At 39.5% G+C, this 26,235-nt stretch overlaps 1 protein-coding gene and 1 pseudogene across 1 annotated transcript in view; one reads left to right on the top strand and one right to left on the bottom strand.

Moving 5' to 3' along the window:
* The window catches only part of Epb41l2 (erythrocyte membrane protein band 4.1 like 2), a 187,812-nt gene that overhangs the window by 125,071 nt on the left and 36,506 nt on the right, over positions 1–26,235 (bottom strand). The window lies entirely within an intron of this gene.
* On the top strand, positions 24,720–25,501 carry LOC101980265 (annotated as a pseudogene).

Here is a 26,235-nt window from a genome sequence, read left to right on the forward strand (position 1 = left end):
AAAAAGAGAAAGAAAGGGGTAGGAAGGAAGGGAGAACCTCCATCATAAACAGAGAACAAACAGGCACACAGAGACAGCTCAGCATAGGGAAAAACACCTGCCAGAGTCTACCCTTCCACAAGCACTCAACGAAAAGACAGAAAGTTTTTCTCTTAGCATCAGGAAAAAGAGGCTTTGCCTTGCCACTCATACTCCACATTGTATCCAGAGTAATTAGGCAAAGGGGGGAGGGGATAATTATGCTTTTAAGAAAAGTAGAAATCACTCAATTAAAAATAAAAATATTAGGAAAGGAGTAAATTATCCCCATTGACAAATGCTACAATCTTATATTTTAGGAAAATTCTAAAGAACATTTTTAAGATGTTGAACCAGCCAGTTCAACAATGGTTAAAATACAGTATCAGTTGTATTTCTACACAATGAACAACCAAAAATGAAAATGTTTCCACTCAGCTTCAAAAAGAATAAAACATAAAAGAATAAACTTAACTGATGAAGCAAAAGATTTGTACACTAAAAAACTAGCAAACACTGAAAGAAGACATGTTAGCAGATTCTAAGACTCACCGGTGCTGAAATGGCAGTCGGTTCCCTCCACATCATCTACAGATAAAGTAATAGATCAAAAAGCAAGCTAGTTTTTGTCAACATGATAAGGTGATCCTGAACTTCATGTAGAATTGAAAGAGAATGCAAATAGCTAAACTAATATTGAAAAAACAGACAAAAGTGATTCCCATTTTAAAATTATAACACTGTGTTAATCTAAAGATTAAACATTGGAATAAAAAGAAACATACAGAACAATGGAAGAGAACTGATAATCTAGAAGCAAGAATGACAAGTCTATTAATGAGGAACAAATTCTTTAAACAAATGGTAATAGGACAACCGGCTATGGTGTGGGAGGTCCTTCTGTCTGTTTTGCTTTTATTGGTTAATGAATAAAGCTGTTTTGGCCAATAGCTTAGCAGAATAGGGTAAGGTGAGAGTTCCAAGCAGATAGAGGAGGAGAGAGTAGGTAGAGTCAGGGAGAAGCATGTAGACGCTGCAGAAGACAGATGTGCTGGAACTCTGCCAGTAAAGTCACAGCCACGTGGCGATACACAGATTAATAAAAATGGGTTAATTTAAAATATAAAAGCTAGCTAACAATATGTTTAAGCCATTGGCCAAGCAGTGCTGTAATTAATATAGTTTCTGAGTGATTATTTCGTGGTCTGGGTAGCTGGGAATTAACAAGTGGCCTCCTACTACATGGGTAACTATATGACAAAGAATACATTTGAATTCTTATCTCACACTATGAAAAAACTAAATACATAAACACCTAAATGTAGGAGCAAAATCTATGAAGCTCTTAAAATAAACAAGTGTAAATCTTCATTATTTTTCTGGCTTAATTATTAAACACTGCTTTTTCCAAAGGCAACATATAAAAAGGAAGGAAAAAGAAAAAGCAAACAGATGAACTAGACCTCACCAAAATGATGTAAATAACTATAACTAAAGGAAACCACCATGGACAAAATAAAGACTCAATAATCAGAAATATTTGCTAGTCAAGTATGCGATAAGGGTTTTCTATACAGAACATATAAAGCAACTTGAAAATAAACTCAAAAGCTGGGCAAGTCTTGAACAGACATTTCTCAACATATTTACAAATGACCAATCATGACATGAAAAAATGTTTGACATTACTCATTATAAAACCAAAATCATATTATGGCAGTTCTTCAACCCACTGGGTTTACTGCTATCAGAAAAAAGAAGAATGAAAATGGTGTTACAAGATGGGTATAATCACATGTGAGTAGAAGCCCAGCACTTGGAACGCTGGGTCAGGAGCTGATGATCAGACTGAAATACATAGTAAAACTGTCTGAAAAACAAAGGCGCGCGTGTGTGTGTGCATGCATGCACACGAGAACATACACACAAAGTGTTCTTAAAGATCTGGAGAAATTCGAGTCTGAATTCTCTGCTGATGGAATGCAAAATGGCAAACCAGGCTCAGGCATTAGGAAGAGTGGGAATGACTGTGCAAAAAGGTACACATTGGGACTTGAGGAAGGTGACCCACTCTTCCATAGAGAAGCAGAGCCTAGGGCCAGCCTTTAGAGTTTCCCCAAAATTATCTACACATAGGCCAGAGCCCTTCCAATGCCTCAGAACATCCCTGAATGGTATGTAAAGGGACAGGACAGAAGAGAAGAAATAGAAAATAAAAAAAAAAACTATGCTAAAATTCATATGGAACTACAAAGACCCTGGGTAGCCGAATAATCCTAAACAAAAAGAACAATACTGCAAGGTTTACCATTCCATATTTCAAGATATATAACAGGAACAAAACAATGAAAAGCAATCTGGTAGAGAACAAAAACAGACACGTAGACCAATGGAAAAGGTCGAAGACCCAAACATTTTAACACATAACTACAGTCTTTACTATTCGACAAAGATGCCAAACACATGCTAGAGAGAAGAAAGCATCTTCAACAAATGGCTCTGGGAAAGCAGGGTGTCTACATATACAATAGTAAAACTAGACCCCCATTTATCACCTTGCTTTTACAAAAACTACTCCAAATGATGAAAGACCTAAATGTGAAACACTGAAAGTACTAGAAGAAAATGCAGGCAGTATCCTCCTTGATATCAGTGTAGAAAAGGACTTTCTGAGTAAGGTTCCAGTGGCCCAAGAATTAAGGCCAACAACTGCCAAGTGGGACTTCGTGAAACTAAAACACTTCGGTACAGCTAAAGAAATAATCAACCAAGTGATAAGGAAGCCCACAGAACGGGAGAGAATTTTTGCTAGCTACACATCTGACAGGGAGTTAATATCCAGAATGTGTATATACATAGATACACACACATATACATAACAAAAGACAAATGACCCATTCAAAAACAGACTTGGGATCTGAACAGTGCTGCAGAATATTTGATCACACTGTGCCCTCCGAGACTGTGTTATTTACTGGAAAAATCTGTTTTCTAGTTGTGGTGTGGGTCAACCCTAACACATATCTTTAATCAAAGAACTTTTATTGTAAACAGTATCAAAATAAAAGCAACCATAAGTCAAGAGGTAGCCTAAACAATCAGTAGACAGTAAGTGAATGTAAGATTAAGAAAAACAAAACAAAACAAAAACAAAACAAAACACGGAGAGTAAGAAGGAGTCAGGGGGACAGGTAGAGAGATGCACAGCAAGAGTGCGTGGGAGGCGGGGATTGAGTCTGAGGAGAGTTGTTTGAGACAGTAGGAGAGGGGAGAGGCTGCTGGGACTCTGATGGAGGAGGAGGGTCAGCTGGGTACTTTCTCTGCCTCTCTGAACTAGCAGGCTTTCACCTAAGCATCTGACTTCCAGGTCTTTACTGCTAAAATTGAATGATTGAGATTTTGTTAAGAACAACAGCAGTCCTCAAACAAAAAATAAAAATGGCTAGGAAATAACAAAAAAAAGTTCATCATGCCTAGCAATTAAAGAAATGCATATTAAAAACAACTTTGAGATTTTACCTTACCCTAGTCAAAATGGCAAAGATCAATAAAACAATTGACAGGAAATGCTAGAAAATGCAGAGAAAAGGAAACCCTAACTCACTGTTGGTGGGGTTGCAAACTACCCCAGCCACTCTGAAAACCAGTGTGAAGAATCCTTAAAAGGCTAAAAATAAATTACCATATGACCCAGAATATACCACTACTTGGCAAAGGATTCGACATCTTAAACTGCCAGGTTCAGCCTCAGCTTGGTTTAGGTTCTGAGATCAGAAAGGGACATTGGCACAAGGAAGAAATCTGAGCACCAGGTAGATTGTACTCAAGTGGTCTGGAACAGCTCAAGCCATCTTTATTTATACTTTAACAAGTGTTTTTTTTTTTTTTCTACCAGGCTTACATAAATAGCTTTATTATTGGCTCCTATTTTTGACTTTTAAGAAGTACATCATATTTTAAGAAACACATTATAATCATTATAAAATCTCCCAGTGTTCCCCTTTATGCTTCCCCAAATACAGCTTCCCATCCCCGACATAGCCTTACTAGACAGAGAGTTCAGCATTTTTGCATGTGTAACTAAACATCAAGCCAGACACATCCTGGACTTGAAGCACTTATGTTAGCTGACAGCTATTTGCGGTTTCAAAGTGAAGAAGTAATAGGCATGGGCAAAATGTTTTAAGGCCAACAATATTCACTAAATCCTAACAGTTCTTTCATGTCTGCAAGATATGCTTTGATACAGTTCTCTTTTCTACAATACTGTCCATGTCTCTATAAAAGGCAGACTTTGATAAGGCACTCTATTCCCAACCCACTGTATCATACTTCTTTGACCAATATAAGCTCCTAGTATGGTACACATGGATCTATCCATCCCATATTTTATACTGCATTTTCCCCCATTGGATCTTATTAGATCCTATTATTGATTCTGTATCCTTGGTAGTCAAGGAACTTACTCTCACTAGTTGGCACTATGAGTATTCCTAAGGCTTTTTCCCTATCCTGTGTATGCGTGCCCTACTCTCCTTTCCAGAACTGTGAGACACGGCAAATGTTTAAAGTGTTGTTTTCGCATATGTACCTAACTAGCTCTACTGAGTCAGAAATGTTCCCAGGATTAGGAGTGGCAGTGATTCTACGCAAGGGATTTTTTTTTAAAATATTTATTTATTATGTATACAGTGTTCTGTCTGTATGTATGCCCGCTGGCCAGAAAAGGGCACCAGATCTCACCACAGATGGCCGTGAGCCACCATGTGGTTGCTGGGAACTGAACTCAGGACCTCCGGAAGAACAGTCAGTGCTCTTAACCACTGAGCTATCTCTCCAGCCCCCCTACGCAAGGGATTTAAGAGACATTTTAGGACACTAGACTAGGATGATATGGACTAAGCAGGTTGTATTTATATATTTACAAATATATACGTATCTCTGTGTGTGTGTCTGTGTGTCTGTGTGTGTCTGTGTGTGTGCGTGTGTGTTCTGACCTAAAAGCCTCCTTCCTTAAGTCTGGTTTCCATAGCAACAGAAAATAATGCTATGCAAGCTGCCTAGTGAGGAAGCAATTAATACTCCCTCCCTGCTGCCTTTTACTTCCCCTTTACAGCCCTCATATGTGCCAACTCCAGTCATACCAACTTCTTCAACACAAAATACATCTCCATGCTTCTATGCCTATTAACGCAGACCTTCATCTTAGGTCTAAACTGTTAACTTCCCATCTCTATACTTAAAAGCAAAAGAAAAAAGAAATCAACAAAAATAACCTTCCAACAAACATGACCATCCAGATCCAATTCTAAAAACAGGCAGTATTAAGACTAAATCCAGAAATATCTCTATTACTTCTAAGAAGACCTGCCTACACCAACTGTATATGTACCTTTAAGAGAAATGGAATATCCTAACACAGGGCTTAAAATCACATCAAACTTGCATAGCTCCTGCCCAGACAGACATAAACACTGTTAACTACCAAGCACCGCTGCCCAGACAACAAGAGTCAGGACACAATAGAATCAGCCCCTGGAAATCAGCACATCAGCATTCCAGGCCAAATTAAGGCTGTGTGATCAGATCTCTATCTCAATGGTTCCTTAACAGTTATAAGAGACCTGCTATACTTCTATGATCTCAGAAAACATCCAGAATCCTATCCCTTTCTGGCCACATTTGTAATCAATTAACATATATACTTGCTACTAAATACAAGCTTTCAAATGAAGTTAACATTTCCACTTTAACAATCTGTAGAGCAGACTTTTTTATTGCCTTGTTCTGTTAAAGGAAAGTAAGTTTAAAAAGAAAATGTTGTGCATCAATCCACATATGCATGCCTACAAACAAAAGACTAGAAATGCTTAACCAAAATACTAACTGGTAATTCCAAAAATATGGACACTGGGGAATCTTGTTTTATTTGTATTTTTTTTGCTCAAGTTTTTTATACATTGTATGTGTTGTTACTCCAATAAGAAAAAATGTAGGACCATCAAGATAGATCCACAGGTAGGGGTGTTTGTCACAAAACCTGATGATCCAAGTTGAATACACAGGTGCAATGTGATAGAAGAGATCCAACTCCCACAGACACAAACAAAAATAAATAAAATAAATGTAATAAAAAATATAAAGTCCTTGAAGATGTACAGGGTTTTCTCCCTTTATTTTCACCCTCCTAAGAGTTTTAGAGACAGTAAAAATAAGATTAAAGTTTCAGCAAGTTATACTAAACTGGCCCTGTACTGTGTGCAGAACTCCCTAGCAGGCAAACAATCTGTAGGACTCTGAAGACCCAATGATTTCAGACACTGGTATGCCAAAGGATTTTAAAAAGTCTAATTTCAACTGGATTCAAAAGAATGAAAGGAATTTCCTGTATTTTATCAAGGCAATTTCCCAACAAATTTTTGCTTCCAATTCTTTAGAATACAGGGGTTTAAGACCACTTAGCAAATTAGAGTGTATTTCTCAACTAAAATTCTGTAAAGAGCACATTAATTCAGACATGTTTGAAGAAAAACACATATCAACATGAGAAGTCATTTTTAACCATGAAGCTTGTCACAGAACATCAACCATCTGTGGTCACATTTAAGTACAGAAGGGAACTCCTGCTTTTGGAACACACAGAACACGTAACATACATCAAGAGAGATCAAGAGAGAGTAGTTCTTAGTTTTGTTAGTGTATGACAAGTTATTATCTAATTTTCTCTATAACTTCACTAAAATACCAACCACAATACATGCACAATTTAACACACAGAAGGACCACAAGCTCTTAAGAATTGCAAAACAGCATCTGTAAAATGTCTCAAAGCAGTCACAAAAGCAGTTATCCTAACAAAGAACAATGTTTCCACTAAAATACAACAGGGTTGTTGCCTTTTGGAGAGGAAAAACAGTAAAAATTTACAAAGCAGAACTAAAAATGCAGAACGACAGTCTATAGAGAAAAATTAAATTTCCCTCATTACGATATGGAACAGAGTTTAATTAAAAAACTGTAACTGCAAATATAAAACTTAAAAAGAAAAAAAGTCAAAACGAATCAGTTATTGGTAGAAATAGTTTAACTCATGAGCAGTGTGTGAGGAGTCCCACTGCTGAGAGAGAAGGTAGTTATGGCAGCCTCTTCTGGCCGCTACTACCCTAGAGCCCCTGAATGAACATTACTTGTAGTGCCTACTTCAGGAGAACTCTGTCAGAGGCTCTTTTTACAGATACGATGCTGAGATGTAAAAGGATTCAGCGTCATGGAGACCAAAATCCTTCTCTTAACAGTGAGGACACTGACTTTCCAAGACTATGAACCCAAAAAACAATCACATAGATTAAGAACAGGCCAGTTTCAAAATGTACAAGAGTGTCCTAAGACAGCATATAAAAATGAGCACAATTAATGATTTCAGAGGTGAAAAAGAAATCAAGATACCCTCAGCCCAGTCAACCAAGTAAGGTTTTCAAAACCCTGCTGAGAGTCGCTTTAGCAATGAATCAGGAAGGCTGGGGAAAGTCTCCACGTAAACCATTTGCCTGACACACCAAAGTATAAGGCCTTGGTTCCATCCCCTAACACAAACAAAAAACAAAAGCAAAATAAGAAATGCAGGAACCAGGGAACAAAGTGTCTGTACACACTTCACAGAGAAGACCAAGTGACGAGATGTATATTTACTCCACATTTTACCTGCAGTGTATGTCCTCAGAGACCTTCAAGAGACACTGCCCTAAAAAGCACTTTCATAACTATAAATAGGCTGATAAAAGTAAAAAGTTACCAACAAGTAACCTGTTCTCCCTTGAATTGTTCTCATAACTTACAGGTCAGCCCTACTTTCAGTCTTTCCCAATCACTGCTTCTCAACCAATCTCCCTCAATTCCAGCTCTGGTGGAATCACTCAGGAGTCTAGAAAACCTCAGTGGCTCCAATGTTCCAGACAACAGCTCAACTCCTTCCACCCAGAATACTTTCTGATCTCATCTGCCCAGGCTAAATGCTACACTGTAGCAGGGGAAAGCAACTTAGCCTCCAGGGTCAAACCACAGGCCTTACTCAAAAGGCAGCCAGCAAAGGCCAGTTATCACCTTCAATGCTGGGCTCACAGGCTTTGCTTGCTTGATCTAAAGACTTCCCTGCCACCCATCCTTTCCTCCCCTCCTCTGGGTCCCTCTGCCCTCTCCACCTCTCTCAGAACTTCTTATGTCAAAATCATAGTTAGTTTAAGTTGGATAAAAAGAAGTAGGAGCAAAGAGAGGAAATTCAGCATACCCACATTTTCAAGGAATTCTAGGAATCATAATCCTATTTTTCTATTATCCAAGATAGTCATATAATGATACCATAGTTATAATATTAAATTAACCAGCACTCCAACAAAACCTATTCTGGCATATTTTCATGAGAACTTTTGGGTCATCTTTTACAAATGCACATGAGAAAATAAGAGGAATGGCAGGCATGCCAGTCTGCACCTGTAATCCCAGCGCTTTGGAGGTAGAGGCAGGAGAAACAGAGTTCAAAGCCTCAGTTATACATACAGCAAGTTCAAAACCAGTCTAGGCTATGGTGAGACCCTTTCATGAAAAAACGGCAGTAGGGGAGGGATATTAACTCTAAGGGAAGCAAGAGGAAAGGCAGGATCTGAAACCCTAGAATAGACTAGATCAGAAGTACAGAAGAACCCTTCTCAATGACAATACAAACACCTTAATCTACACTTTATAACTATTCAAGAATCTGAGAAACTTTAAACTGATCTAGTACATGAGAGGTCAGTTTTTTTCAAACATTCTGAGAAAGGCATAATCCACACCTCCACACACACCAGTCAATGGATCTCTTATTTGCATGACGCATGTTAAACGGTGGTGCTAAACTGTGGTCCTGAATAAACTTAACCCCCCCCCCACCTCAAATGAAGCTGTTTGCCCGCCTACTTCCCTAGTTCACTTCACTGCCAAGCTTCCTATTTCTTAGAAAAGCCAACAAAAAGGAAAATATGGGACAGTGCCTGATGTGGTAGTTCCCACGTGTAAGCCCAGAACTCAGGAAATGGGGCAAGATTGGCCAACTACAAAGCAGGGCTATTTTTTAACAAATAAATGAATTAATTTATTAATAGATAAATGAATGAATGAACGAACGAACATAAGATAGTGTATGCTTTTCAAAACTACAGGAATGATGAGACTTTCTCAACAATATGTAGCATCATTTATCAGAGGATAGGGGCTTATTTCTTACAGGTTAGGTTAGTACCTAACTGCTACAGGACCCTTGATAAGACTCTGTGGAAGCACTTAACGGAAAGCTGTCCTTCTGGGAGGTAGAGACCAAACATTGTAAGCTATCCCCAATATAAAAGTGAATCCCTTTGGGCCTGCCAATCACCTAGACATGGGACCCACTTCAAAAAAGTAGTTCACCTTAAGCCATGCTGAACAGATGGGGGGAAAAATAGATTTTCTCTAAGATGATGCACTTTTCCTTCCCCGCACTCCCAGGGTGGCTAGAGTCAAAGCCACATAGCTGGGCAAGTCGGCCTGCTCCTCTGCGTTACTCAGAAAAGCCAACTTTCACTTTTCTTCTAGATCTCTTTCCTAAGTATGCTTCCCTAACACTAGGCTTTATTCCTTCGCTAGGCTCCCCTCACTAGTGTGGGCTCTTTGTCTGCCATATAATTAAATTCCATATCACCCTAACTCAAACATCGTGGCTCAGCTTCCTCTTCTCCATCTTCTCCTCCCAGCAGCTGCCCAGGTTTACAGCTTGCTGCCCTGGGGTTCTTTCTAAACTCTATTAAAGTTGCCTTCAAACTGCATAGTTTGTTCTTAAACTATTTGATTAACATGACTAAAAAGCCCACAGAAGGGACCCCAATTTCCCTGATAGCAAAGCCATATCAAAGGCCTTTGATATAGGAAGGCTAGGGTACTTGTTACAGCTAACACAACTGAGCCATAAGACAAGAAATCTTCATCATGCGATTCTTCCCTCAAATATAATTTGCAATGGCAACATACAGCCTTCAGGATAATGCTAAATAAAATACAGCTTGTCTTCTAGGCAGCCTAGTCAGCCTAACAACCAGAAAGCCAAACTGGCATGTGCCTCAACCAGATGTAGAGCTTGCTCCTCACTAGCTAGACACCTTCTTATGCTGCAACACAATAGAACCATTTGTGACCAAATTCAGATATGCATTCTGTTCTAGAAGAAAACCATCAAAAACAAATGCCACTAACCATCAAGCCATCAAAACACAGCATCCCACTCACATTTAACAGTAATGGAGTACTAAGAGCTCTCAGGACCCACACCTGCCGTCCAGGTCTGCAATCACTGCTACCACCTTGCTCACTAGTACTGCACAATCCAAGGACACCTGGATTAGGATAAACCCCTTAAGTAGCAGTGCTGACACAATTTAATCCTAGAGCTTAAGTCAGAGGTGGCACAGCTCCGGGTCAGGAAATAATGCTACTGAAAAGGTAAACACAAACATCTCAAGAAGTGTTTTTTCCCAATCATAAAATTAACTCCTGAATTATCTTATCTTTTTCCCAGACAGTCAGAATGTAATCCCAAAAGTCTTAGAGGTATGTACAGCTGTTAAATATAATAAACTGAGGGCTGGAGAGATGGCTCAGTGTTTAAGAGCACTGGCTACTCTTCCAGAGGACCGAGATTCAATTCCCAGCACCCACATGGCAGCTCACAGCTGTTAACTCCAGTTCCAGAAATCCAACACCCTCACACAAACATGCATGCAAGCAAAACACAAATGCGTATGAAAATTTAAAAAAACAATAAATATAATGAATGAATAAACAAAGGCTAATCAAGAGATGAGATCATCCTAGCAACAGAATAAACATTTTGAACAACAAAAAAAAGCTCCTAGCTATTCTTTCCTTTTTAAAGGAAGACAGCGTACATGTATGCTTATACAGACATCACACAAATGGCTCTAGTTATTAAGTGACAGAGCAGCTTATGGAATCTGTCACACCCTCTACACATCCTGACACCTCGTGGAGAGCAAGTAGGGTATGGATGGCTCCAGTGTCTTCTCTAATGAGAAGCAATGTGGGGTGTCACAGTCGACCAAAAGGAAGATTCTTTTATATCACACTGGAAGAAAACTTTTGGCTTAGAGGATATACACATCTACTATCACCTTTATATAATTAACTAATAAGCATAAAAAAAACAAGCAAAAACCAGAGACCTTAAGTACATTATAAGAAGCACAGAGTGCTGCCAGAGGGGGAAAAGTAAATTTTTAGTTGTTTTTTTCCCATTATATCCCATCACTTGGCCAATTCCTGCTACATTTCTCTAATACTTAAAGCTGTCATCTCTAGTTGAGTTTCACCGCCCATTCCAATCACTTCTGAAATCTTGTGGACAAAAAAAAAAAAAAAAATCAACTCTGCCAACTGACATTGGACTTAAGCAGACCAGCTGCTCCTATTTCAACATCTGGCTGTCTTGCTTATTTTCCATCACTTTCTGCTCATCCTTTCTCTCCCTACCTACAAATGGATGCAGCGAGTCCCCTTCCTCACTCCCTACTCTGAAGAGTTTCAGAACTGAGTATCTGCATCCTCTTTCCACCTTTCTGCAACAGCTCTCAGAGAATGCTAGCCATGCTTGATGGCTCCTTCCTACAGGACCAGTATTCAGGGAGCCTGAGGTAGGACAACTACCCAGGATTCAAGCTGGCCTGTACCATGTGAGTTCCAGGCCACAGTGATACTGGCTCTTTTAAAAACAAAGCAAGAAACTGGATATTTCTCCACATATTTTCAGATATTCCTCCACATCTCACCAATGTCACTCAGCGTGTATGTAATTCCTTCAGATTTACAGTAAGTTCAGAGATGTAGGTGAGTTTGAAACCATAACGTGTGTCAAACATGCCAGACTTGTTTATTTCACAGATACTCCTTAGATCAGCAAGGCCGGCATGACTATAAACCCAAGAGACCATATTTCCTCCTGTAATCCCAGAGCGCTCAGAACATCTTTAATAAGCCATGAAAAGATGACCTGTGAGGTCCTCTGCTAGGAAGAAGGGAGAGGAATAAACAGAAAAGGGGGGTAAGAGAACATCCTTGTTCTTGAGGACAAAACCTTGTGTAGGTAACAGTCATGATTCAAATTTCAAGGTAAGAGCAGCATAAGTACCGTAAGACTATGTGTCAACAACTGACAAAGGAATTAGAAAGCTACAAATTCTTTTAGGAATTACTTCAGCAAAATAAGGGCAAATTCAGTAGACAGTAAAACATAAGTGAGATGTGAATTACTTCATCAAAATATTTTTGAAAAGCTCTAAAGTGTGCTGGGAAGATATCTCTCAATAAAATGCTTTACGTATCAACCTGAATTTGATCCTCAGTACCTCAGTACCCTAGGGATGGGGAGAGGAGAAAGAAGGGGAAAAGGGGAGAAGTGGGAAGGGAGGGAGAGTAACACAGAGTAGAGACTTCACTTGTAATCCCAGAGCATGCAAAGCTCTTACAGGTTTATAACAGGGCTGAAAGAAAAACTTCCAATATTCATATGCTAAGGTGAACCACGTTTGAAATTCATCTTTCAAGTTTGTCAAATAACTCAAAAAAGCAACAAACAGCCACATCATAATGTTTCTCAAACTTGGCCCAGTCATTTGGGTCAAATTCCTGAATAGTTGTGTTTGGGTGGTCTCAATTATTCATTTTTCCATACTCAAATTTACAGTCAGATGGATTTAACTCTCTGAGGTCAGTGATCTTTATTATTCTAGAACACACAAACACTTGACAAATTCTCATGTGCAATGAAGCAAAACAGATTGCTGTGTGTTGTAAAAAGTGCATGACTATATGGGGCTCATTCTAAACCCAGCTCTGAAAATAGCAGTAATCATGAGCAAGTTATTGAACTGAAGTCTACTTTCTTAATCTCTAAAGGGAAGAGAATTACTCACGATCTAATGTATGCCTTAATTCCAGAAGTATATTTTTTTAAAGACTCTGACATGGCAAGCTATACAAAAAGTAAGAGTGAAGAAAGGCATCAAAACCAAACATACAGTTTAAGACCCACTTCATTAAATATACACAAATCTGTATTTACAGAGTATTTACTCCATAAACTGTGCACAGAGCACAACGTGACATTCACACCAATTACATCTGAGGGTAAGAATAAGACTGGCCCATTACTTATGATACTTGCATTATGAAGTCTATCTGATATCCATGTGGATTCTCGATTAAACAAATCCAGTTGCTTTAATCAAGTCTGACATTTAACAAAGTTCTTCAATCTTTACAAAACAGGCTGGAAATCAAAAGCTCTCAGAAAAACACTGAAAACGCAGTCGCCAAGTGAGGGAGAGAAGCCTTGAACTTCGTTTTCCCAGTTTCTTTGCTCTTAAGAGTCTGAAATCCATTGAGGACCCCCACCTCTCTTCACAAACCCTCTTGCAAGTGACTGGAGTATCTAAACCTGGAGTTCCTCATACTGCAGCTTCCAAGTCCTTGTATTGTTACCCTACACACACCCAGAACTGGATTCCTAACAACACCTCACGGTAGTTCTTAACCACACTGCCCGATCTCTTTCTTTTTTTTTTTTTTAAATTTATTTCTTTATTGAGGATTTCTGCCTCCTCCCCGCCACTGCCTCCCATTTCCCTCCCCCTCCCCCGATCAAGTCCCTCTCCCTCATCAGCTTGAAGAGCCATCAGGGTTCCCTGATCTCTTTCTTTTAAGCAAGGACAGACCACATAGGGAGGAGAAAGGATTTGGCACCTGTGGAGATGATGTCACCATCAGCCATGGCTCTGAACCATCTCTGGAATGCAGCTGCAGCTTGACTCTCAGCCCACCCAATGCTGCCTGCCGAGCTCCTCTCCAAACCCTAGAGAACCTCATGGTTACTGGACTTTGCTTGGCAAGCCCTGCATTCACAAGCTTTAAACTCTGTCGAACGTGGCATCACTCCTGTCAGGATAATCTTAGAATGACTGACCATTCACAGCTCTTTTTATTGGGTGGCAGGTCTGAGAGGGACTACTTTTTGCATTCCTGTCTACAGGCAGTTCCTGAGACTAAGAAAAACCAGCATATCCTTAATCTTCATTTCACCAAAACCTGACAGTCATGGGTTGTTAGTACTTTAGGGAATATGCAGGATATGAGCCTCATCTATAGAAGTAAACTAAGGAAATACATATCTGTCTATCTCTAATGGTTTATCTTCATCACCAATTCAACTGGATTAGAGTTACCCGAGATACCTCTGGGTATGTCTGTGAGGGTTTTCCAGAGAGATCTGACTGAACCCCAAACCTCACCATGCATAAAGCATTCTAAATGTAAACACAGCTTATTCACTACCCACATTAGTGTTTTCTCCAGAGCTCAGGATAACCATGTGTTCCTACTTAGAAACCAAACCTCCAGTGATCTTTTTCTCACCATCTCCACTTTCCATTCCCATAGTCACACCCTACCTTCCAAGTTTTTCCAACTGTGACCCAGGAATATTTACTGCCTAAGCAACTCACAAAAACAGCAAATTCTCCAGTGTTAATGGAAATCATGTTTTCAAATGAATGACCTTGTGCAAATCTGATCGAGGCCAAAGCCTAAACCTGGACAGTCTAGAAAGCCCAGCCCCCATCTTGCTGCTCAACCAATTTCACTGCCCTCTGATAGACTCAGCCCTTTCCCTCCTCTCCCTCACTCATGAAGTTTCTTATACATGATGTGAGGCCGAATCTCGCTTAATTTATTGTTTCCCTCTTAAATGCTGGTCATGACCCTCTAAAACAACTCTCTTGAAAGCCCAGTCTAACACCTACCACCTTACCACAACCTCAACTTCTTATTACTCATCTATCTTTTCAACTCAAACCCTCTTTAACACTTATGTGACTATCAAGAGCCTAGCTTCCTACCCGGCCACCTGAAGCAGCGTGAATCCCTAAAGCCACCCGTACAGCACCTTAACTCCTCTGCCCAATCTTCCAGCACCCTGCTTTAGGGTTGCTCACACCCAAGAAGGCTAACAAAACCCACTTACACTCACATATGAAAAATGTGTTTTCTACTAATTTTTTTAAACTATCATAGTAACATTTCTCAACCTCACTTTTCAGGCATGTAATTCAAACATTAGTCTCAGCCTTCAGGAGACTGAAACCAAACTGTCATGAATTCAAGGCCAGCCTGAGTTACTAAGGAAGACCCTGTCTCAAAGATAAAATAAAAATAAATTGTCCAGGCCGGGCGGTGGTGGCGCACGCCTTTAATCCCAGCACTAGGGAGGCAGAGGCAGGCGGATCTCTGGGAGTTCGAGGCCAGCCTGGTCTACAAGAGCTAGTTCCGGGACAGACACCAAAGCTACAGAGAAACCCTGTCTCGAAAGTTTAAAAAAAAAAAAAAAAAATTATCCAACAGTTACAAAGCAAGAGGACCTTTGATGATCCCAAAAATCCTACCAAGTGTTTTAGTCAATACACATTTCCACAATCATAGACATCAGTTTTCCATCTATATATACAGAAAAGAAAAATGTTAGGTCCTCCAAACATATAAATTTGAGATGGATGCTAGATGCTCTTTTGTTCTCACCCATAAATCAAACTACAGCTGTCTTTCAATCCAGAAAATCTAATATTCTGTTTAGCAAATTCTACTACCAAAAAACAAAGCCAGACACTTGAGAAAAGGAAGGGGGATAGGAAGTGAGGGGAAAAGGAAAATTTGCCCTTTGGTGGAAGACTGAGTTCTACTATCACCAAGTTCAAGGGTGTATACCTGCTTAGCAAAAAAGGCGATCTTTTACTCTAAAAAGTGGCTCTATTTTCTCCTCCACAGTAAAAATATGTGTAATATTTATTGTAATTCTCTTCCAGAGTAGTCCGTGTGCAACCATGCCTTGCTTCTCCAATCACTCCCAAGCACAACAGTTTATTGTCCAAGTATAATTTGTCTAACCATGCAAACACTTGTGCAATCAGGCGTGGTCAATTTGCAAGAGTCAAGACAAACAGCATGGTCACAAGTGATAAAGACAATACCCTACTAGTGGGCCTTTTAATGAAAGGAACAGTTTTCCCACAATTATCTCATTTGAATCCAAATATCTAATAAATGCTACATCATTCAAAACACAATTGAAATAACACACGTTTGCTATTTACTCTCTTTAGACCCTGAAGAGAAATGAAGCTGTCTCTTTGAAATTCAGGACAGTACAAGTGAAGGCGAAGGAAGTATACCTGCCCAAAGTGACAGAAAACCACCCAGCTCAGAATTAACTCAAAGACCTCTATGAGCTAATCTCTACAGAACCTAAGGGCTGTTTCTGTCACTGTGAGACCCAGTTCTTCCTGATAGAAGATAGAGATAGGAAGGGAAGGAAGGAGGAAGAGAAGAGCCCAGGATTTCAGTCCATTTTGAGAAATACCTACTAAAAGAAGAAACATGAAAAGCAACAGAATTGTGAGAATAGTAAGGACAGCAGGCCAAAATGAGGCTGTGACTGGAATAAGAAGGGAGCAAGGGAAACCAGAAGAAAACCAGATGGAAACTTCACATCGCAACAGGCAGAGCCCATTTCAAAAGCCACAACCAATTAAAATGCAGCATTGTGGAGCCCAGCTGTAAGGGATAAATCCATAATGCAACTCCTGCACCTAAGGCTCAGGGAACACTGCAGACAGGGGTGAGAAAGGCTGTAAGAGCCAGAGGATCAGGGAGTTTGCTGTGAGATTGTCACCTAGTGACATCAGATGCTATACTATAAAGTCTCATGAACATGGCTGCAGAAATGAAAACTGAACAAGAACAACAACAAACATGCCAAAACGGACAAGCGAAAGCCCAGGAGGCCTCAACCCTACACAAAGAACTAAGGAAACTCCAAACCTACTCCCCAAAAAGCACAAAGATTAGTTATCCAATACCAAGTGGGCAGCCCTGAAAAATATACATACAAGTAATATTATACAGACTGAGCAAAGGTTATATTTAGGAATATGCAAGTATATACCTATAAATACATGCATTTAACAACAATTAATGAAGAAAGGTCACAAATGCAAAAGAGAAAGAGGCTTTGGGGGAAAGGAAAGGGAGAAATTATGTGATCATATTATAATCTCAAAAATCAAGAAAAATTTCACAATCAACTACAGATTGCCCCTTTCATCTTTTTAAACATGACAAAAATCATAAACGCTATGCTGCAAAATCCACAAGATGAAAATAAAACACACACAAAAAAAGATCAATTCTATTAACAGAAGAGAGATGTAACAGGTGGAGCTTTCGGGTGAAGGTAGGAACAGGTAAGAGTCCAAGGCAAGGACAACTTGTGTCATTTAGCCTAGAGCTGGATGAACAAATGAATAGATAGCCTCTTCCTCCACCTCCAAAACAAGAAAAAAAAATATGTGCCCAGAACTAGACCATTTTGTTCTGAGAAAACTTCATAACGTCAGGGTTTCTGAAGAATCTGAGCTTGCTGGACTGGGCTGCTCTAAAAAAGTTTTAACATTTTGCTATGAAGAGCAGCCCTGTCTGTTACAGGATGCAGTCTTTCTGCCTTGAATACCAATAATAGCCTTCCAGTGGGACTGAAAACCACTGTGCAAAACACTAGGAACAAAAGACTGATTAGAGGGAATACAATTATGAAAAACAATATTGCAGAATATAACAAAACATTAAAAGAAAGATTTTGCCTTAACCAGCTACTTCTGTACCTTAGTGAAATGCTTAGATGCCCTCAACAAAGAGTAATGTCATAATTAAGGCCAAGAAAGCACAACAACATCCAGAGCTTTTAAGACCACTGTGACTGACACACCTGCCCCCTTCAGACCAGCAAAGTTTATGAAATGATTCAATGCACAGGTATGGCCACAGCTAACCTAAGTCAGAGCCTTGGTAAAACACTAACCCATCCAGACTGCCACTCCACATGTCTAAGCACATCCTACAAGAATAAGCTTTACAAGATTTTTATTCTAAAAGATGAGTATCTGGAATAGCAACTACCTGAAATAATTAAAACCATTCATACGGTTCCACATCCCAGCTCCAACCACTGTTAGAGGACACCCTCTTTAATCTGTTTCCCGCATAAGGAGCCCTTCAGGCGACGTAATTAACATAAAGACATCAGCACTGTGCTTGGTACACTAAGTAGAAGCAGGTGGCAAGTTACAATAGTTAAATACTCATTTTATACATAATTCTAATGCAGAATGAAACATACTTGATAAGTCAGAAAGAGGTAGTTCTTCTAATTAGTTAACGGGGGGGAGGGGGTGAGGGGGGAGACAAGACCTATTCCTGTAAAATGCATGCCTCCTTCATATACAGGCTGAAAGAAAACGGATTCTCTCCAATGCACATTAGAGGAAAAGCAAAATAGAAATGTCACTTTTAAGACCGCATCGCTTTCCTCTTCAGCTAAAGCAGCATTTGTCCAGATTTCTGTCTAAAACCAGCCAAGGCATCATTTCTAGTCATTGAGATAAAAATTCACTTTATAAATCCTGTAAAGGGCTGATGCCTGAGTAAGGAAAGCACTTCTCCCACACCCAAGGGCAGTGTGGAGTTGCTGGTTGCCTCACAGTTGTTTTCTAGCCACAAGCTACTACAAATTATTCAGACCCTTTGGCAGCAACACAAGAGGCTGCCCTTTCATCCACTCTCCAACAAAAATGTAGTCAATTTCTAAGCAAATCCTTCTCCAGAGGGTACTATGCTTTGTGAAGCATGTACACAACTTTTCATTTAGCAATGAGTACCCCAAATATTTTGCGTTTTTGTAAAAAAATTGAAAGCAAGTCACCAAAGACATATGGGCAAAGTTCTTTATTGAATCGGTTCAAAATGTGTGCTATGCCAACATTTGAAATTTATAGGGCACTTGGAATCACAGCTGTTTCTATTTTCTACAAATCATCAAGGATGTGATAGGCAGTTTGTGGAGCTATTTCCTGCACTTAATTATCATGAGAGCCCCATTATTCTCAATCTGTCATGTTTTATATTATTAAAATAAGTGGAGTGAACTTTTTCTTTTTTTCTTTTTTTTATTTTTTTTTGAAATTTATATATTTATTAAGGATTTCTGCCTCCTCCCCGCCACCGCCTCCCATTTCCCTCCCCTCTCCCCCATAAAAAGAAAAAGTCCAGAATAGAAAACACTATTCTGGACTTTTTCTTTTTAAGTCAAGCAACTCACACACTGTTTCTTCTATTCTAATCTCAAATTTTGCTACAATCTTATACATAACATATAGGCATTTGGACAACTCACAGGATGAAACTGAAGGTCCTCGTCAGCTTTTTATCCAAGGATACTAACAACCCACAGATCCCTCCATTTACTTAAGGAGAGATGAAAGCAGAAGGTGGTAAATTACTCAATAGCTATAAAACATTTAATTTCTAAAAATAAAGCCAAAGTTGTCCCTGTAATAGGAAATTAAAGCTAACCCTTTGAAAAGAAATAAGCCAAAATAGTAAAAAAAAAAAAAAAAAAAAAGGGGGGGGGGCACTAAAAAAATTAAGTTCAATAGGACTGAATCAAGGGCCAAAATCCAATCTGAACAAAATTCATGAATCTTAAAGAAAAACAAGTACCTGGCCAGAATCTTTCAAGCAATATCTTTTGCGTCCAAAGATGACTTATAACTGCAAACCAGTTCCAACAATAACACAAAGGCAGCTTCTCCAAAAGTGCATACAATAAACTGTGTGGGCGTGGGTGAGCATGCACACATGCACACGCACACGCACACGCACACACACACACACACACACACACACGCTTTGTAACTGATTTGGTTATACAAGATCCAATGTGCCTTTTTTTTTGTTGTTGTTGTTGTTGTTTTTGAGGACCAAACTTGAGCTCACCATGTAGCCAATGATGACCTTAATTCCTGATCCTCCTGCCTCCACCTTCCAAGCACTGGGCTTACAAGACAAGCATTGCCACACCCAGTTTTACACAAGGTTGGATAGAGCAGTCAGGGTTTCAAGTATACTAGGCAAGCACTCTACCAACACAACTACATCCCTAGCCTGACACATAGAACTCCTGGGCTAATAAAGGACAATCAAAAGAATACTTTCAGTCAGAGTTCAATATATGTATAAATTTAAGTTAGGCTGACATTCAAAACTCCTTGTCAAAGGAACTTTCAATCATTAAAACAAGCAAACAAACAAAACAAGCACTATGACATAAGATCTTGAAAGCATACCAGAAAATTCCAACTAGAAAAATTGAGAGCAAGCAAGTGAAAAGACCTGGTATATAGTGGTATATTTATTATTTGTGCTTTAATAATTAAAGCTTGCCCGAAGATCAGAGGGCAAAGCAGACACACTTGTCAATCATATAGGCCAGGGAGTGGTGGCACAGACCTTTAATCTCAGGACAGGGGCAGACAGATCTCTGAATTCAAGGCTACCCTGAGCTGCACAAGACAGATCCAGAAACAGATCCAGGTGGTGGAGTCACACACCTTTAATCCCAGCACTAAGGAGGTGGAGACAGGAACAATGCAGCTGGGCAGAGAGAGGACTATAAAGGGGAAGAGACGACGGGAACTCTGTGGAGTGTTGAATCTGAAGATTCGTGGAGACAGGATCTCACCCTTTTGGTATGAAGATTTGGTAGAAGTAAAAAGTCTCTCTAGTGGTTGGCTGCTTTGCTTTTCTGATCTTCAGCTTGAACCCCAGTATCTGTCTCTAGGTTTTTATTATTCGTGCAAGACTGGTATTTTAATTAAATTTCCAATTATAATAGATATGCGTCACAATGGAGCAAAGAATAATTCTATTTTAATTCACTGCTTCACTACTGTTACTAAATCAGACTATCACCTCTATGAATAGAGCAGGTGACTTTACTGGCTTATCGGTCTGCATATTATTGGCATTTACAAGGAAGTTTGTGCGGAAAAGAGGAATTACTCTGCTGGTTCTAAATACTTCTATGTGCTGCTTAACACCAGCATAATTAGAGAAAAATCACCAAAAAAAGCCAAACATACAATTCTTCATGTGACTGTCCACATTATTACACATCTTTCAGCTAAATAGCTGAAAAGCAACTGCCCAAGGTCATGCAGAGGTCTGGCATAAGAAAACAGAGCGCTAAGTTCAATTTTCAAACACATGGGTTTTCTGGCCCATGTTGGAAAACTTCAGCTTGGGAAAAATGTACTTCAGATTTGAGCTAAATGAACAATTAGAAATTCTTTTCCACTGCTACATTTTTCGATTTCTCATATTAAAAAATGCTTTCTGAACAGTAAAAATAAGTCACGTATTGGTCACATCTCATCCTACTTTGACCCTAAATCCAGTTAACACTGTAGTTATATTAAAAAAGCCCACAGCCAACAATGACAAGCAATATAATGAGGCAGAGATATATTTAGTTCCAAAGCATGGTGTTTACAACTGTATTTACATACGGAAGTTAGAGGTGTTGTGTATGCTTGTTTCTGTGCCATGTTTTATAAGAACCTCAGGTTTATTCATAGCTAAAGTACTGAATACCCGTTAGGCACCTAGAAAGCAAGCTATGAACACTTGGCTTCCAAAGAGCCAGCACTTTCTTGAAGATGGTTTCCAGTATGAGTCATCTACATTTGTCAACTGGAAAGGATAAAAAGAGCAGTCTTCTGTGTTGCTGCCAATGGTGGGACCATTGCAGTAGCTTGTGCTAGAGAAGTTCCCTAAGAAGAAAGCTGAAGTTTCTAAGCTGCTCTGCTGTGGTAGATACAGAAAAATGTGAATGTTTTCTTCTCTTCTTCATTTTCCTGTAAACTCCACATAATGATGGAGGAAGGTCATTGGTTAATTAATAAAGAAACTGCTTGGCCCTGATAGGTTAGAACATAGGTGGGTGGTGTAAACAAAACAGAATGCTGGGAAGAAGAGGAAGTGAGGTAAGATGCCTCAGACAGACGCCATGTTCCCCTCTCCCGTCTCCCGGGCAGACGTGATGAGGCAAGCCGCCAGGTCAGACATGCTGAATCTTTCCCAGTAAGACTGGTGCTACACAGATTACTAAATATGGGTTAAGACAAGATGTGAGAATTAGCCATTAAGAGGCTAGAACTAATGGGCCAAGCAGTGTTTAAATTAATACAGTTTGTGTGTTGTTATTTCGGGGTATAAGCTAGCCAGGCAGCTGGGAGCAGGGCGGCAGGAATGCAACCCACAGCTCCCTCAACAACATAATTTTATAAACACAATTATAAACAACTCTAAAGGAGTGATAATAATGGACCACTAAAAGCCTATTTCACAAATGTGCAACTTCTGAGCATTTGATTCTTTTGAGTGTTGTCCATAGCAATTAATACAGGTTATAGCCAATTCATCTGGGTATACTCCAGATTTCTGACAAGTTCTTCCTAAATCATCCTGAATTTAATTAGAGAGGGAAGAAGAAACTAAAACCAAACATAAATATGGAAACCACACCAGGTTATTCACTCATGAGAATAACAATGCCTATTTGGTCTATACAGTGACATCCAGGCTAGCCTAGGCTACACAGTGAAACTGTCTGAAGAAAGCAGACGGGAAGCAAAATTCTTAAAGAGACACATCAAGTCATGGGGGAATTGAAAAAACAGGAAGAAACGAATTCTGAGGGTAATCCTAACTCAGCCCATAGTTTTATAAAAGCACACCGAGTCAACCACAAAATGGCACTCTATCAATAAGCTGCCGTTGGTAAGAAGACTCGTGCCTGGATCTTTTCAATAAAAACTCACTGCAGCTAGCACACCACTGCTTCTAAAACTTAAATCGTGTTTAACGAATAAGTCTGCCACATAAACAAAGTATACCTTACCAGGCACTGGTGACTGCATGCCTTTAATCCCAGCACTCGAAGGACAGAGGCAGGCCAGAATTCGAGGACAGTCTGGTCTACAGAACAAGTTCCAGGACAGGATCCAAAGCTACAGAGATATGGGGGGGGGGGGGGTATGTTACTAGGAAAAAAAAAAACTAAACTAAACTGAGAACCAAAATGAAACTCCTTAATTCACACAAATAAGACTACAGATGAAAACCTATTTTACAAAATGCTTTGTAACTCTGACATTGTATCAGTGGATTTGGAGTAGCTCAGCTGTTTTAATAAGCAGATAAAACCATTTCGGGCATAAAATAGGCACTGAGTCACACTGGCTGTACTCTAACTCAGCATTAGTCTCTCAGAACAGTCACACAGCAGTAGAAGAGATCTATCTCCCGAGTTAGCACGTTTCTCAGCAGTGCAGCTGGTATTTTTCATAGGTCAACACTGCCTTCATATTTTTTATAATCATCACTATATCAAAGTCCTTGATTTTAGTTCAATATTGGGGGTTTCTATGTTCATGTATGTAGCTCTAATCAGATCAATTTTTTTTAACTCCTACATAGTACTACATCATAAATAAGGCATTCTTTATGTTTCCTAATTGAAAGATAGGTTGTTCTTATCTCTTTGCTGTTGCAAATGGCTCAGTGACCACTTCTTCAATATCTCCCTGATACCCAGGACTACATCCAAAGCATGCTCCGAGTGGCATGGTTGGCTATCCTCATAGTCCCAGACTGCTCTCCAACAGGGCTAGATGGCTGTGCCAACTTCTCAGCATTAGCATAAGGCTGCAAACATTTTTCCAGGTCTCAGTACCTAATTGGTATGTTTAGGTTTATGACAGCTATGTTTAAGCTGCTGGTTTAACCCGCACTTTCCACTGACTAGAGCATTCCATAAGTTCCAACCCTTTGTTTTCCAATTCTACCTTTTCTGTGTCTGGTCCAAATGTGCTCACCTTCCTACAAGTTGGCAGCTACATGGGATCCCTATTCTGATAAAATTTTAACTGTTCTGGTTAGGGCAGCCAGTCAGCTCTCCAAATGCAGTCCTCGGCACCCACCCCACTCTTGAAGCTAGACGCATCATTTCACCTCCTTCTTTTCTCCCCTCTCAACTCTCCTCACTGACTCTTCCCCATCTTCTCTTGTATTCCTTTAGAAACTCAGTGATAGCCATTACAGGCCATAAAGTTACTATCATATTTTAATCTAGTAGGCTCAGAACTATTTATATCCCTCATGCCAACCACATATTATGTAAGGGGCTAAGCAGGTAAAAACTCTATAGTAAAGTTAAGTTTTCTTCCTATTTCAAGGTTGGATTTCCAGTTGCTTCAAGGCTTATATTCCCAACTACTTGCAAGTCAGAATCATTAGATATAATCATTGGCTTCAAATATGAAATATACTTAAGTCATGATAGTAAGGCTATAACCTAGTCTCATACTTAAGGTCCATCACTCATATGCAAGCATGTACTTTACTTTAATACAGCAAAAGATGATGGCAAGGCCACACGCACTCTCTCCATAGGGCCATGTCCCTATATACCTGTGTAGCTCCCCCTGGAATACAACTGACTGTGTCTCAGAAGCCTGTTGCCTAGGAAGCCAAACAACTAACCATTACATCACAAGCCTACAATGAATCAAACATTTGCCAAAAAGGTAGAAGGCCAGTGTTGAATACAGCCATTGATTACTAATGACTCCATGAGCCCAACATCAAAAGGACTAGCATCAACTTTAAAAAGTTATGTGGAGGGAAGTCGGAAGCATGTCCAGCTTCTCTAGGGCACCTCAGCAATGGGCCACTTTTGCTCGAATGTGGTATCTCCTAGATGGCAAAATGCAGCCTCCTGGCAAACTTGCGGCTATCGCGTCACAAAGGCTTCAAGGATTACATAAACCAGTGTACCATCAACTCAGTGACTGTGGCGATCATGTTGTCATAATAAACACAAGACACATTGCGTTCTCTGGAAACAAATGGGAGCAGAAAGTGTACTCCTCACACACTGGCTACCCAGGTGGATTTAGACAAATAACAGCTGCACAGCTGCACCTGAAGGACCCAGTGGCGATTGTGAAATTAGCTACCTATGGCATGCTGCCCAAAAACCTGCACAGAAGAACAATGATGCAGAGGTTGCATCTTTTTCCAGATGAGGATATTTCAGAAGATATTCTTAAGAATTTAGTGGAAGAGCTTCCTCGGCCACGGAAAGTGCCTAAACGACTGGATGAGTACAGCCAAGAAGAGATAGAGGCTTTCCCGAGAGTGTGGGCTCCACCTGAAGATTATCGACTGTAGGAAAATGGAAACGGTCAAAAACAACAGCAAGAGACTGAATACTTCATGAGGAATTCCCATGACCGAGGACAGAGAGGAAACAGCGCTTGATCTTACTGTGCGGACACTCGAAGTCAGACCTCAGCAGGAGATTGCAGTAGAATGTATTACTTTACAGAAGTGTCTTATAGAACCTGATTTAAATGGTGTAAATGTTAATAAAATTGCTTACTTAGTAATCTAAAAAAAAAAAATTATGTGGATATTATATCAGCAAAAGGTTAAACTCTTATATGGTTTTATGTCCTTGCTCTGGTATTTACTGCAGTCTAATATTTAAGGATAGCAGCCTACTTATCTCTCGGGAATAAAATGAACATGTATCTTTACCCAGCTTTAAGACCCAACAGTGACCCAAACTCTTCCATGTCACATTAAAAAAACATTCAAAACAATTATGACTATATTATTGTAACAATTTACAAACACTGTGTTATGCAATTCCTTAGATAAGTATGCTAAAAACTAGTACTGCCTTAAGGTAATTCCAAAATTGGAAAAACAACTTATTAATGGAAAAAATGATTTGTTCATTCAACACAAGTGTATTGAACTCCTAAATGTTAAAAATTTCAGTGTGCGTTTTACTTTTCCAAAAAGTTTGTTAAATTAAAACTGACCCAGTTGTCAAGAGTCTTTTTTTTCATTATTGAAAAAATTTCCGCCTCCTCCACCCTTCTAATCCCCCTCCCCCCACAAGAGTCTTTCTTACAATGTAAGAGTCAAATTATCTTATTCCTGATAACTAATTTTAAATAAATTATTGAAAACTTCCATGATTAAAAATACTTCTAAGAAAAACGTGAACTTTGTTTCATACCTTCAATGGTAAGTGCCTACTCCAAATTCACATAACTAACATACAGTGTACTTATTTGACAGTTGCCAAGATCATTTCAAAAGATCTGACAAAGAAAAGGGCAT

This window comes from Microtus ochrogaster, linkage group LG4 (assembly GCF_000317375.1).
Source record: "Microtus ochrogaster isolate Prairie Vole_2 linkage group LG4, MicOch1.0, whole genome shotgun sequence".
Taxonomy (NCBI): Eukaryota; Metazoa; Chordata; class Mammalia; order Rodentia; family Cricetidae; genus Microtus; species Microtus ochrogaster.